At 46.2% G+C, this 15,420-nt stretch overlaps 1 protein-coding gene across 12 annotated transcripts in view; it reads left to right on the top strand.

The window, feature by feature from the left end:
- kcc (solute carrier family 12 member kcc) overlaps positions 1 to 15,420 on the top strand; it is a 332,913-nt gene that overhangs the window by 212,483 nt on the left and 105,010 nt on the right. The gene's annotated exons all lie outside the window — the stretch shown is intronic.

The following is a 15,420-nucleotide window of genomic DNA, read 5'->3' as shown; positions in this document are numbered from 1 at the left end:
GGAGAGAGGAGGGGGAAGGGGGGAGAGGGGATGGGGAAGGGGAAAGGGGGAACTGGGGAGATCTCTTTCCAATGTGCCTAGTGTACATGGAGATGGGGGGGGTGTTTGGGGGTAAGGGGAAAAGGGGGGAAAAAGGAAATGGGAGAAAAGAGAGAAAAATAGAGGAGAGAGAGAGAGAAGAAGAAGAGATAGGAAAAAAGAGTGCTTAAAACCAAGCGGTGGGAAGGAAAAAAAAGTTAACAACTCCCATTCTGAGGGGTTTCCAAAGCCCTTACTTCATCGCTGGGCAATCGACAGTTTGTTGTCGTAGTCGTCTTTTAAATTTTTTGTGTCCCGTATTCTTTCTGTTTGTCCCTTTTTTGTCTAAAAAAGTCGTGTTGTCCCCTATGTCTGTTTTTTGTACCTCTTTGGTTCTGTATGTCCCAAGTCTTTGTTTTTATGTCGTCTGTTTGTCGTATCCCTTTTTTTTCCCCGTGTTCTGTATTTTTTGTTCTGTTGTTTTTGTTTTTTTTTATGTCCGTTTCTATATCGTTTTTTGTGTCTGTAAGCCTTTTTTTGTTTTGGGTTTTTTATGTTGTGTTCATATTTTTGTGTCTTTGCCCGTATTTCCCGTATGTTTTTGTTTTTGTATGTCTTTTGTTCTGTATTTTTGGCGAAATACCCTCACTTTCTTCTTCCAATCCCTTTAGGGAATTTTAAGTCCCCTTTAAAATTTCAAAAAAATCCTTTATTTTTTTTGTTTAATTCCACTTTTAAATATAAAAATAAAAGGGTTTTGTGATTCACAAGGTCTTCAACTCCTCTTTGGCAACGCTGGTAAGAAAACAAATACGATCGCGGTCATTTTTTTTCTTTGGTAAACTGGGCAACAAAAAATTTTAAATAAATTTTAAATATTATATATAAAATATATTTTTATATATTTAAAACCCAGGATTGATATAGTAAATCGGGAAAGATATATGTATTAGGTCTTCCTACTGATGTATTCATAATATTTTATCGTAAAATTTTTTTTATTTAAAAATGACATTTGCGCGCCATATTTTTTTCAGGGTTAAATTACTGTATTTCTTGGCGTTTTTTATTTTTTATAATCTTTCCGTCCAATACACTCCAACACTCTTTCATTTAATGAATTTAGATTTAAAGGTGAATTTTACGGGCGGGTAAAACACGAGCGATTTTTAAAAATTGACGTGGAAAAATTCGATGTAAATATATGATCGCCATATGGCAATATCGCCCGAGCCGAGTTGCCATTTCCAATCTTCGTTTATCGCTTTGATTTCTCTCCTAAAATACCTCTTTGCAAACTTTTCTATCTTATTTCCATCGCCGATTTTTTTAGATATATATATTTCCTGCCGCTCCCACTCTATCACCAGATTCGCTGGGCGTTTTTTCCCTATTTTTTCCCAAAAAATAAGGCGATGTTTCCCTGGATATAATTGCCAGTTTGCCGCTAGATTACCTCATCAGCCACGTTTGGCGGGGGTTTATATTGGCGACTCAGGCACGTTCCCCGCCAAATGTTACCGGGTCGGTGAGTGTTGCGATTTATGAAGAATTTATTGACATTTTTGTGTTGTTTTCATGAGTGAGGTGTTGCTATAGTATATAATGCTTATATTATAGCTTTCCCGACATTGCTGGAGGAAAGTATATGGTATATTTTCTATATATCTAAGGAAGGCAATATTGAGTGTGTCTTCACTTTAGGTAATTCTCTTGTTTTGAATTGTCTTGTTGTCTCTTGTTTGTGTTGCAGTGCTTAACCTCCCCTTGTGTTGTGAGGTTATGAACTATTTATCTACTAGTGTTGTGGTTGTGTTGTGAGGTTATGAACTATTTATCTACTAGTGTTGTGGTTGTGTTTGTGAGGTTATGAACCATTTATCTACTAGTGTTGTGTGTGTTGTGAGGTTATGAACCATTTATCTACAGTGTTTGGTTTTTGTTGTGGGTTATGAACTAAAATTTTTCTACATAGTGTTGGGTTGTGTTGTGAGGTTATGAACTATTTATCTACTAGTGTTGTGGTTGTGTTGTGAGGTTATGAACCATTTATCTACTAGTGTTGTGGTTGTGTTGTGAGGTTATGAACCATTTATCTACTAGTGTTGTGGTTGTGTGTAGGGTTTTGAACTATTTTTCTACAGTGTTTGTGTTTTGTTTATTTTTGAACCATTTAATTCTACTAGTGTTTGGTTGTGTTTGAGGTTATGAACCTTTATCTATATTTGTGGGTTTTGTTTTAGGGTTTTTAACATTTTTCTACTAGTGTTTGGTTGTTTGGGGGTTATAAATATTTATCTACCCATGTTGTTTTGGGGTTTTGAGGTTATGAACTATTATCTAAATATTTTTTGGTTTGTTGAGGTTATAACCATTTTTCTACTAGGGTTTTGGTTGTTTTATTAAAGAACCATTTTTCTACTATTTTTTGGTTGTTTGTAGTAAGAACCTTTATCTACTAGTGTTGTGGTTGTGTGAGTTTACTATTTATCACTATGTTTGGTTTGTTGGAGGGTTTGGGAATATAAACTACTAGGTTGTGGTGTTTGTGAGGGTTTTAACTATTATTTTACTAGGTTGTGGTTTGTTGTAGGGTTTTTAAAAAATTTAATACATGTTGTTTTTGGAGGTATGAACCATTTTCTACTATTTGTGGGTTTTGGTTTGAGGGTTTAACCATTTATCACTAGTTTGGGGTTTGTTTGATTAGAACCATTTATCTACTAGTTTTTGGGGTTTTGTTTTGGGGTTATACCTTTATCTACTATGGGGTTTTTGTTTGGGTTATGAACTATTATCTACTTTTTGGTTTTTTAGGATAACTATTTATCTACTATTTTTTTTTTTGTTTATAACTTTATCTCTAGTGTTGTGTTGTGTTTGTGAAGGGAAAGAAAACCCTTTTCTACTATGTTTTTGGTTTTGTTTTGAGGTTATAACCATTTATTCACATTTTTGTGGTTGTGTTGTGAGGTTAGAACTATTTATCTAAAATGTTGTGTTGGTTTGAGGTTTTAACCATCACTACTATTTTTAACCCGCTTCCTTCATGTAAAAAAAAATAGGGAGGTCAAGGGGGCTTTTAACCACCAAAGGAAAAGGTTTGGGGGGGAGCTTATAACCAACAAGGGGGAAGGGGAAGGGGTGGGGGGCTTAACTACCAATGGGGGGAAAATAGTAACTTAGAACCAGCCAATGGGGGGAAAAGGGGAGTGGGAGCTTAAGAACCAACCAGTGGGGAGGAGAGGGGAGGGGACTTTTTAACCACCATGGGAGGGATTATGGGGGGCTTATGACCCCCAAGGGGGGTGGGGATTTATGAAAACCCCCAGGGGGAGGAAGGGGGTAAGCTTAAACCACCAATGGGAGGGGGGGAAGGTGATAGGGGCTTAAAATCACCAAGGGGGGGAAATATGGGGGGGACTTTTAAACCAGCAGGGGGAGGGAACTGCCCTGGACAAAGGAATTTCAAGGCAAGAGTTTGGGGAGATTAGTATGTACATAGGTCCGGGGTTTTGGGGAGGGGGCCCCCCCCCCCCCCAATTTCCCCCCCCCTCCCCCGGTTTGGGGAGAATGGGGGGGAAAAGCTAAGGGAAGGGGTGAGGGGGGGATGGAGCGCAGGTCCTTTTAAAAAGGAAGTGATTACGGGGGAAAGGGGAGAAAAAACATTTCCAAAAGAATTTTTTCTTTTTGGGGTGGGGGGGGGAGGGAAAGGGGCATGTCGGGGCCAGAGAAGAGAGAGAGAAAGAGAGAGAGAGAGAGAGAGGAGAAGCATAACACCCCCTCCCTCTTCCCCCTCCCCTCTTCTCCCCCTCCCCTCTTCTCCCCCTCCCCTCTTCTCCCCTTGGCCCACTGGGGTTGTTGGTCACGCCGGGCCGGGGCCAAAGACTAACTAAATTACAAATGAAAAATTTTGGGGGACAGCAGCGGGGGTGGGGGTTGTGTTGTTTTGGTCCGAGTGGGTTTTGGGGTTTGTTTTTTAGTGTGGTGTGTGGTGTTTGGTTGAAGGTGGTGGTGGTTGTAGTGTGGGGGTGGGGTTTGGGTTGTATGTGGGGGTGTGGTGTTGTGGTTTTTTGGGTTCGTAGTGGGGGTTGGGGGTGTTTGGGTTGGTTGTGGTGGGGGATGGTGGTGTGGTTAGTGGGTGGGTGGGTTTAACAAAAAACCCCCTTAAAAAACCTCCACAGCAAAAAATATGAAATGACCAGGGGGCATTCGAAGCCTGGGGGAACATCCCCCCACCAACCCCCCCACAGTCAACCCACGTTCATATTACCCCCCCCTAGGAAAGGGGGGGTTTTCGATAAAAACACTACCTATATATAAATATATATAATAATAAAAATAATAAATTTTTATAAAATAAAAATATATATATATATAATATAATATTTTTTTAACTCCACCCCCCCTCCTCCCTTTCCCCCCCCCCTCACTCCCCCACCTTGGACCCACTCCCCATACACAAAGGCGGGGGGGGGGTGGGGGGTTCGTTAGGGTTTGGGGGGGGCATCGCCCCCACCTGACCCAAAGAGGCGAGAGGCTGTGTTAAAAGACCCCGCCCCCCCCCCCCCTCCCCTCTTTAAGGGAGTTATCGATCGTTAAAAAACCCCCCTTGCACTTGATCACATGATATATATATATTATATATAATAAATAAAATATTAAAAAAAATATTAATATATATATATATATATAAAATAATAAAAATATATACATACAAATATATATACAAATATATAACAAAATATATAATATAATATATATTATATATAATATATATATATAAAAATTATAAAATTTTTAAAATATATAAATATATATATATTTAAAAAATACAGGAATGCATGTACCCCCTTTTTAACCCAATTCATTGTGCCTCTTTAACCCCCTTTCGGGGGTCTGTTTTTCCCCCTCTCTCTCTCACTCTCCCCCCTCCCCTCAATTCTCTCGTCTCTCTCTCTCTCTCTCCTCCTCTCTCTCCCCTCCTCCCCTGACAGCAAGCAAAACCCCTTGAATGCGGGGGTTTGGGGATTTTGGGGGCGGGGGGGGGGGTCCCTCGTAACATGCCTTTACATATCTTGAACCCCTTTAACCCCTTTTTTTTTTAAAGGGGCTCCAGCCAACCACCCTTTACCACCAGTATAACCCCCCGGGCCCTTAAAGGGCCTTTTTAAACACCTAAGCTAGGGCCTGTAGAACCACTTAACTTAAGGACTGTTCTATATGTTCTCCATTTTTGTTCTTTCCCGGGAAAAAAAAGGCTTCCCTGTTCTCTGTACATAATCAAAAGATATTGTTCTCGTTTAAACATATAAATATTTTATATATATATTTTTTTTTTTTTTTTTTTTTTTTTTTTTTTTTTTTTATCTTTGTCGTGTCTCCCGCGTTTGGGGGTACCAAAGGGAAAAAACCCAAAAAAAATGCCCCAAACCCCCCCCCAAACCACATTCCTACACACGTCCCACAAAACGCAAATATAAAACCCCTAACATTTTCCATTTTCCCCCCCCGGACTTTCACATGCCTTGATTCAATCCACTGACAGCACGTAAACCCCCCTGTAACCACATCGCTCCAATTCACTCTATTCCTGCCCTCCTTTCACCCTCCTGCATTTAGAAGGCCCCGAACACACAAAATCTTTTCACTCCATCTTTCCACCCCAATTTGGTCCCCTCTTCTCCTCTTTCCCCCTCCACCTCCACACATATATCCTCTTGCAATCTTTCCTCACTCATTCCTCCAGGGCCCAAACCATTTCAAAAAAACCCCTCTTCTCTCTCCAACCCGCTCTTTTTATTTCCAAAATCCCTACCTTTACTTACAAAACTCGTCAAACCACCTCACACCACACATGTCTCAAACATCTCTTTTTCCAAACCCCCAAACCTCCTACGCACCTCTATCCAAGCCCACGCCTCGCAACCATACAAAAATGTGGAACTACATTCCTTCAAAAAAACCCATTTTGTTTTCCGGAAAAATTTTCTCGACTTCCACACATTTTTCAACTCCCAAAATTTTCCCCCCCTCCCCCACCCTATGACCCCCCTTCCGTTTCCCAAAGGTCCACGCTGACAGATCCCCCCGATATCTAAAACACTTCACTTCCTCCCCCCCTCACCATTCAAACCCCTCCCAATTTACTTGACCCTCAACCCTCTTACCTAATAAAACCTTTCTCTTATGACATTTACTCTAAAATTTTTTCTTCCACACACTTTAAACCCAAAATCCGTCACCACTTTTGCAAATTTCCACATGAATCCGCCCCACGCGTAAACAAAACACAACAACTACTTCACTCCCAAGACCTTTTCATCCCCCGAAAACTTTAAAACTTGCCCTCTTTTTCCCAAAAACCTTCATTTTCCTCCCCCAAAAAACCCCAACAAAAAAAAATTTAAACAACCAAGGAGACATCACAAAACCCCTGGCCCCAAACCAATTATATTTATAATATATATATATATAATATATATAAATATATATATATATATTATATATAATATATATTTATAAAAATAAAAAATATATATAAAAATTTTATATATATTATATATATTAAAATAAATATATAAATATATATATATATATATATAAAAAATTATAAAAATATACAAAAAGTGGGCACGTGATCCTAAATGGGGGCAAATTTACCTCGATCTGAGTGGCCTTATCAGAAGGGGACGTAAACTGATTTTTAATGGAGTTTTAAACCATTCTGATTGGGTTCCTGGGGTTGGAACACAACCCAAATTTACATTCATACCTCCTAATCTTTTTATTGGGCACCCTAGCCCCCCCCCCCCCTCTAATCCCGTTGGCTAATGAGAAGTATTTAGGGTTTAAGAAAAGGAAAAAAATTAGGGGATTTATTTGGTGTTACGACTCCACAAACGTCGGGGGAAACCATGGAAAAATTGTGGGGGGCCGGGTGTTTGGGAAAGGGGGCTGGTTTCGGGCATTATTACATACTTTTGAAAAACTGAGTTGGGCGAATGTCCTTTGATTCTTTTCCTAGCTACCTCGCGCACAGCGGGGGAGGGGGGTCATTGCATTTGGCGGGGGGGCACGGGAAAGGTTTAACAGACGTTTTGAATTTTTGTACATTGTTATTGGATTTGGGAAAGATGGTTTTTTGGGGATTATAAAGACAGCCCGGGGAAAAGAGATGAACGAATGGGCCTTTTGTTTTTTCCTAGCGCTACCTTCGCACACAGGGGGGGGGGGGTTTTTTTTTTGTTTTGGAGGTGGTGGGCCCCCCAACACTATCTATCTCCCCACACACCGTAGTGTGTGTTGTTTTGTGGTGTGGTTATGTGTGTGTTGGGGTGGGGTTTATGTTTTGTGTGTAAGTTGGTGTGTGGTGTTTTTTGTGTTGTGTTGTGTTTTATTTACATTTGGGTTGAATGCAAACATTGGGGGGAAAATTTTTTTTTTGTGCGGGGTGAAAAAGGGTTTTTGGGAGGCGTGGGGTGTGGTGGGGGGAGAGTGAGGCGTGGGTGGTGGGTGGGGGGAGAGGGAGGCGGGGGGTGTGGGTGGGGGGGGGAGATGTTTTGATGGGTTGGGGGGGCGTGTTGGAGGGTGTCAGAAGGCGTGGGTGCGTGTTGGAGGTGGTTTAGGCTTTGAGCTTGGGCTGGAGGGTGTTAAAGAGGCGTGGAGGCGTGTTGAAGGATGTCATTAGGCGTGGTGGGGGGCGTGTAGAATGTATAGTGGGTTGGGTGCATGTTGGAGGGTGTTTTGAGGCGTGGGGGCGTGTTGAAGGATCCAGTAGGCGTGGTGGGGGCGTGTAGAATGGTATCAGGAGGCGTGGGTGCATGTTGGAGGGTGCTTAGAGGCGTGTTAGAGGATGTTTAGAGGCGTGGGTGTCGTGTTGGAGGATGTCAGGAGGCGTGGTGGGGGGCGTGTAGAATGGTAATAGGAGGCGTGGGATGCATGTTTGAGGGTGTTTAGAGGCGTGGGAGGGTGTTAAGACGCGTGTTGGAGGATGTTTAGAGGCGTGGGGGTCGTGTTGGAGGATGTCAGGAGGCGTGGTGGGGGTCGTGGTGTAGGACGGCATGAGGAGGCGTGGTGGGTGGGTGGCGGGCGCGGCGCCTGTGGTATCTGTGTGATCAGGGGGCCACGCCGCCTCTTGTGGCCTGCTGAGTACACGCCCCACATTGTCACCCCCAGAGAAAGGGGGGGGTCAAGATAGTGCCACGCCACACCCCTCCCCCCCTGCTGCCCCCCCCCCCCCCCCGAGTGAGGTGGGGAGGTGAGAGTTCGGGGAGAGGGAGAGTGAGTTGGGTGGGTGAGTGAGAGGAGAGGGAAAGTGGTTAGGCCAGTGAGAGCTGTGTGAGAGTGCTGGTGAGGGTGGGAGAGTGGGTAGGTGAGTGAGAGGAGGGTGAGAGCTGTGTGAGGGAGGGAGAGTGGGTAGGTGAGTGAGAGGAGGGTGAGAGTGCTGGTGAGGGAGGGAGAGTGGGTAGGTGAGTGAGAGGAGAGGGTGAGAGTGCTGGTGAGGGTGGGAGAGTGGGTAGGTGAGTGAGAGGAGGGTGAGAGCTGTGTGAGGGAGGGAGCGTGGGTAGGTGAGTGAGAGGAGGGTGAGAGTGCTGATGAGGGAGGGAGAGTGGGTAGGTGAGTGAGAGGAGAGGGTGAGAGTTGTGTGAGAGTGCTGGTGAGGGTGGGAGAGTGGATAGGTGAGTGAGAGGAGAGGGTGAGAGCTCTGTGAGAGTGCTGGTGAGGGAGGGAGAGTGGGAAGGTGAGTGAGAGGAGAGGGTGAGAGTGCTGGTGAGGGAGGGAGAGTGGGTAGGTGAGTGAGAGGAGAGGGTGAGAGTGCTGGTGAGGGAGGGAGAGTGGGTAGGTGAGTGAGAGGAGAGGGTGAGAGCTGTGTGAGAGTGCTGGTGAGGGAGGGAGAGTGGGTAGGTGAGTGAGAGGAGAGGGTGAGAGCTGTGTGAGAGTGCTGGGCTGCCTGCTGGACACCAGCCAAGACACCTTCTTCATCCAGCTTTCCAGAACCCACTCTCCCTCCCTCCCTCCCTCCCTCCCTCCCACTCTCCCTCCTTCCCTCCCTCCCTCCCTCCCTCCCTCTCTCCCACTCTTCCTCCCTCCCTTCCTCCTTCCCTCCCTCCCTCCCTCCTTCCCTCCCTCCCTCCCTCCCTCCCTTCCGCTCATCTCCCCTTCCGGAGAAGCGCCTCTCACCCCCACCCCCCTTACGCTGGAACGCCCCCCCTCCTCCCCCCCCTACCCGGCGTCCTTTCCACTGGAACATCCCATCTCTTCCCCTGGAAAACCCGTGTCCCTTCCACTGTAGCGCCCCTTCCCACTGTAGCGCCCCTTCCCACTGTAGCGCCCCCGTCCCACTGTAGCGCCCCCGTCCCACTGTAGCGCCCCTTCCCACTGCAGCGCCCCGTCCCACTGCAGCGCCCCGTCCCACTGCAGCGCCCCGTCCCACTGCAGCGCCCCTGTCCCACTGTAGCGCCCCCGTCCCACTGTAGCGCCCCTTCCCACTGTAGCGCCCCTGTCCCTTCCACTGTAGCGCCCCCGTCCCACTGTAGCGCCCCCGTCCCACTGTAGCGCCCCTTCCCACTGTAGCGCCCCCGTCCCACTGTAGCGCCCCTTCCACTGTAGCGCCCCCGTCCCACTATAGCGCCCCTTCCACTGTAGCGCCCCCGTCCCACTGTAGCGCCCCCGTCCCACTGCAGCGCCCCCGTCCCACTGTAGCGCCCCTGTCCCTTCCACTGTAGCGCCCCCTTCCCACTGTAGCGCCCCTGTCCCACTGTAGCGCCCCTGTCCCACTGTAGCGCCCCTTCCCACTGTAGCGCCCCCGTCCCACTGTAGCGCCCCTTCCCACTGTAGCGCCCCCGTCCCACTGTAGCGCCCCCGTCCCACTGCAGCGCCCCCGTCCCACTGTAGCGCCCCTGTCCCTTCCACTGTAGCGCCCCCTTCCCACTGTAGCGCCCCTGTCCCACTGTAGCGCCCCTGTCCCACTGTAGCGCCCCTTCCCACTGTAGCGCCCCTGTCCCTTCCACTGTAGCGCCCCCGTCCCACTGCAGCACCCCTTCCCACTGTAGCGCCCCTTCCCACTGTAGCGCCCCCGTCCCACTGTAGCGCCCCTTCCCACTGTAGCAAACCCGTCCCACTGCAGCACCCCCGTCCCACTGTAGCGCCCCTGTCCCACTGTAGCGCCCCTGTCCCTTCCACTGCAGCACCCCCGTCCCACTGTAGCGCCCCCGTCCCACTATAGCGCCCCTGTCCCTTCCACTGCAGCACCCCCGTCCCACTGTAGCGCCCCTGTCCCACTATAGCGCCCCTGTCCCACTGTAGCGCCCCCGTCCCACTGTAGCGCCCCTGTCCCACCAGGGGAGACCTTCCCTTGCAGTAGATGGTCCCCCCAGGTCCCAGGCTGGGCTCGTGGGACGGGTAGACACAGGGAGCTATGATGAGATTTTGTGGTTGTGTTGGTGTATGTGGTGTTGTGTTGTGTTTTGTGTGACCCGTTACCATGGTGGACGTAGCCAGCCCTCCTTCCTTGTGTTGTGTAAACCCCCCCCGAGCACAGCAGTCGCGGAGAGAGAGAGAGAGAGAGAGAGAGAGAGAGAGAAGGAAGAGAGAGGAGAAAGAGAGAGTCACAACCCGGATCCTACCCCCTTGGTGACCTCAAAACCCCCCCCCCCCTTTGGGTGACCTTCCTCTGCTCCACTGCTGAAACTTGGGTCCTGGGAGGGTGGGGTGAAAAGGGAAAAAAAGGGAATTAAATAAGCAAGTTGGAAAAATGAAAAATAAAAGGGAAGGTAACTGAGGCCCCCCTAATCCCCAGGTGGCGGGGTCGGTTTTCGGAAGAAAAAACGTTACGTTTATATAACGAAGAACATGGTTGGGGTTTGTGCGGTAAATGTGGCACCCCGCAACCCCAGATTGTGGGGGCCAACATAATACAGGTGTATGATATGAGGGGGGTTTGGGGGTTTGTGGGTTTAGGAGGGGGTTAGTGGCATGAGGGGGTGTAGGTTTGAGGGAGGTGTATGGGATAGGGGGGTTGTAGTGGTAAGAGATGTAGTGGGATGAAGGGGGTTAGTGGTATGAGGTGTGTGTATGAAGGAGGTGTAGTGGTATGAGGGAGGTGTATGGGGTTTAGGGGGGGGTAGTGGTATGAAGGGGGTGTATGTAGGGGGGAGGTTAGTGTATAGGAGGTTTTAGTGGTATGAGGGAGGTTAGGTTGAGGGATGTGGTTGGTAGGGGGGAGGGGTAGTGGGTTTAAATAATGGGGGGGGTGTAGTGGTTGGGAAAAAAGGTGTAGTGGTATGAGGGAGGTTATGGGTTTGAGGGGGGGTGTGGGTTGGGGGGGGTATGGATAGGGGGGTGTTGTGGATGAGGAGGTGTAGGGATGAGGGAGGTGTATGGTTTTGTTAAGGAGGTTAGTGGTATGAGGGAGGTGTAGTGGTATGAAGGAGGTGTAGTGGTATGAGGGAGGTGTAGTGGCATGAGGGAGGTGTAGTGGTATGAGGGAGGTGTAGTGGTATGAGGGAGGTGTAGTGGTATGAGGGAGGTGTAGTGGCATGAGGGAGGTGTAGTGGCATGAGGGAGGTGTAGTGGCATGAGGAGATGTTCTGTGAAGGTGTTGCCATTAATTTTCCAAAAGAAGGAACAGAGAAGGGGGCCAAGTGAGGATATTCCCTCAAAGGCCCAGTCCTCTGTTCTTAACGCTACCTCGCTAACGCGGGAAATGGCGAATAGTTTGAAAGAAAAAAGAAAATGTGTATATATATATATATATATATATATATATATATATATATATATATATATATATATATATATATATATATATATATATATATAATTTGTATTTTTAGTAAGAATATGAATGTTAATGACGAACATGTTCATTTATTTAGAAAAACTGTGTTCAATGTTTTATTGCATGGGGGGGGGATGGAGAGGGGAGGGGAGGGGGAGTAGAAATTGGGGGGGTGGGGGACCTAGAAGTGCGTATATCATTGCTTTATTGAATAGGGGGAAATGTATATATATATATACATTCAACGCTCATTTGGCTGGGGGGGGGGATGGAATGTTTGATGATATTATTGCTTTATTGACGTGGGGGAGGGGAGGGGGGGGGAGGAATGTATATATAATATGTATTGATCTGGGGGTAAACATTCTTGTAACTCATTGTCCCTTGTTTAGCAAGAACCACAATGTAAAGTGTAAGTAAGTGGTTACACACACACACACACACACACACACACACACACACACACACACACACACGCGCGCGCGCGCGCGCAAGCAAACTTCAAAATTACCCAACAGAGTAACCCATTACCCGCCAAGTCCTGGTTCATTAGATGGGTCCGGAGCACTAATTACATTCTGTAATTAACACACGGCCGGCCTAGAACATGACAGGTAAATACCATATAAGTATATATATATATATATATATATATATATATATATATATATATATATATATATATATATGTGTGTGTGTGTGTGTGTGTGTGTGTGTGGCGTAGTGGCGACGAGAATGGATGAAGGCAGCAAGTACGAATATGTACATGTGTATATATGTATATGTCTGTGTATGTATAAGTATGTATACGTTGTGGCGACGAGAATGGATGAAGGCAGACAGTATGAATTATGTACGTGTGTATATATGTATATGTCTGTGTGTGTATATATATGTATACGTTGAGATGTATAGGTATGTATATGAGCGTGTGTGGATGTGTATGTATATACATGTGTATGTGGGTGGGTTGGGCCATTCTTTCGTCTGTTTCCTTGCGCTACCTCGATGAGGCGGGAGACAGCGATAAAGTTAGATATGACTTTTAATTGATTGATTAATTAAGATTATTTAATTAATCCAGTTTTAGTTAAAGGTTTCTGGTGTACTTCCGTCATCTACCCCCACCCCCATTCCATCTACCACCCCCCCATTCCATCTACCCCCCACCCCCCACTAATGACCTTTCGCATCAAGTCTTTACTGCCTTGAACACCCCCCTCCCCCCCCCGTGACCTTTGACCTGACCTGGGGCGTGACCCGGGGCTGCTGGTCAGCGACCTGGGTGGGTCAACGTGGTGGAAGGCGAGTTGTTTGACCTGGTTGACCGTATGACCTTTGACCTAGGGTTTACCGTGCCACTATGTAATTAGAATATTATATATTTCCCATATGGTTTCAATACATTTCCTGGGCGTTTTTCGACACCAGAATCCGTTTTCAGAAACACGACGTTTAAAGAAAACCAGGGGTGGTGTTGCCATGGAAAACGCGTGATGTGGGGTCGATTTCATAGAAAACGTGATGGTACGTCAAATTTCTCTTTAGAAAACCTAGTAATAACGTAATGTTTCATTGGAAACGAGAAGAGGGTCGTCGTTAATACGAGAGGGTCTAAAGAAAACGAGAAACGGGGTTAGATATTTATAGAAAACCTCTATTTTTTTTTTCTTTTTTGGGCCAAACGATTTTTATCATAACGAATTTATATATACCTCAACCTTTTGGGGAGATATTGGGAGGATAGCAATATGGCAACACTTACACAAGATACTCACACTCACGAACTCACGAACTCACGAACTCACAAATGTTTGCCACTCTCAACGAAGGTTGTGAGTGTGTATAATTATGAGGTTTGAAGGTTATGTGTTGTGAGGGTTTTATGATAAAATTGTTCTGACCTCCAAGTGGGCAACACTTCATCAAAAATGTAAACAAGCGAACGTTTTATATATATATATATATATATATATATATATATATATATATATATATATATATGTATGTATATTGTATATCAGCTGACTTATATTTCTTGTGTCTCCCCTGATGATGTGATTATTACACGAAAGTGCACTTGGCAACTTATTGTTTCATTTTCTTCGTGGACTCTTAAGAATATATATATATATATATATATATATATATATATATATATATATATATATATATATATATATATATATATATATATATATTATACGTGTTCTAAGTGTATTGTAAGTATATGTAAATCTATGATACCTGCCAGGGTTTTTGTAAGATATTCAGATGAAGATTCTAGTGTTGTGAAATGCCTCAATATTCTCCTGTTAACAGTGGAATATTCCAAGACTAAATTGAATATTAACAATGGAATGTTTTAATGGTGGATGAATTATAATGATTAACAATTAAATATTAAAAGACCTAACTTCATTGTTAATAGTGGAATATTTTCAAGGTGGATGAATTATAATGATTAACAATGGAATATTAAGAGACCTAACTTCATTGTTAACAGTGGAATATTTGGCGACTGAGTTAATTATTGACAGTGGAATATTTCAAGAGTGGATGAATCATTAACAGTGGAGTATTTTGAGACTGGATCAATTGTTAACAGTGGAATGTTTTCAGAGTGGGGGGTTAAGTGGCTTTGGGGGGGTGGGTAAGTGGTACGACTGGAATATCCTCAGTTCGGGTGTTGGTAATATTCAGTGGAAGGTGCATCTTGAAAACTACAAGCCTCTCCTCCACACGCTTACATCCCCACTGTATTGATTACAGGGCAAGGATACAGGGCTGAAGGTGGGGTGGGGGGCTGCAACCCCAGAGAAGGTGAGGGAAGGGGTGTGTGTGTGTGTGTGTGTGTGTGTGTGTGTGTTAGTGCTGCCCCCCCCCCCCCCCCAAGAGAAGGTCAGGAGTGGGTAGTGGTGGCTTGCACAAAAGGTCAGGGGTTGGTCGTGGCCTCCCCAGAGGTCAGGGTGGGTGGTAGTGGCCCGGCCCCAGAGAAGATCATGGAGTGGTAGTAGATTCCCCATAGATAAAAGAGGATGGTAGTGGGCCCCCCAGAGAAGGTCAGGAAGTGGTAGTGGACCCCCCAGAGGTCACAGAGGAAGGTAGTGGCCCCCAGAGAAGGTCATGGAGTGGTAGTAGATTCCCCATAGATAAAAGAGGATGGTAGTGGCCCCCCAGAGAAGATCAGGAAGTGGTAGTGGCCCCCCAGAGAAGGTCAGGAAGTGGTAGTGGACCCCCAGAGGTCATAGAGGAAGGTAGTGGCCCCCAGAGAAGGTCATGGAGTGGTAGTAGCATCCCCGTAGATAAAAGAGGATGGTAGTGGCCCCCCAGAGAAGATCAGGAAGTGGTAGTGGACCCCCAGAGGCAAGGGAAGGTGGTAGTGGTCCCCAGAGAAGGTCGGGGAGGGTGTAGTGGCCCCCAGAGAAGGTCTGAGAGGGGACAGTCTCCCCAGAGAAGGTTTATAGATGGGTCGGGAGGGAAGGGTTGTAGACCCCAGAGAAAGGTCAAGAAGCGGTGGTGTGACACTTGGACTAAGAGAAGGTCAAGCAGGGGTTAGTGGCTCCAACACCCCCAGAGAAGGTAAAGGAAGGTATCGCCCACCCCCAGAGAATGTCAGG

Source organism: Panulirus ornatus, chromosome 45 (assembly GCF_036320965.1).
Source record: "Panulirus ornatus isolate Po-2019 chromosome 45, ASM3632096v1, whole genome shotgun sequence".
Taxonomy (NCBI): Eukaryota; Metazoa; Arthropoda; class Malacostraca; order Decapoda; family Palinuridae; genus Panulirus; species Panulirus ornatus.
The sequence above is the reverse complement of the archived record's forward strand: the minus strand, read 5'-3'. Positions and strand labels throughout refer to the sequence as shown.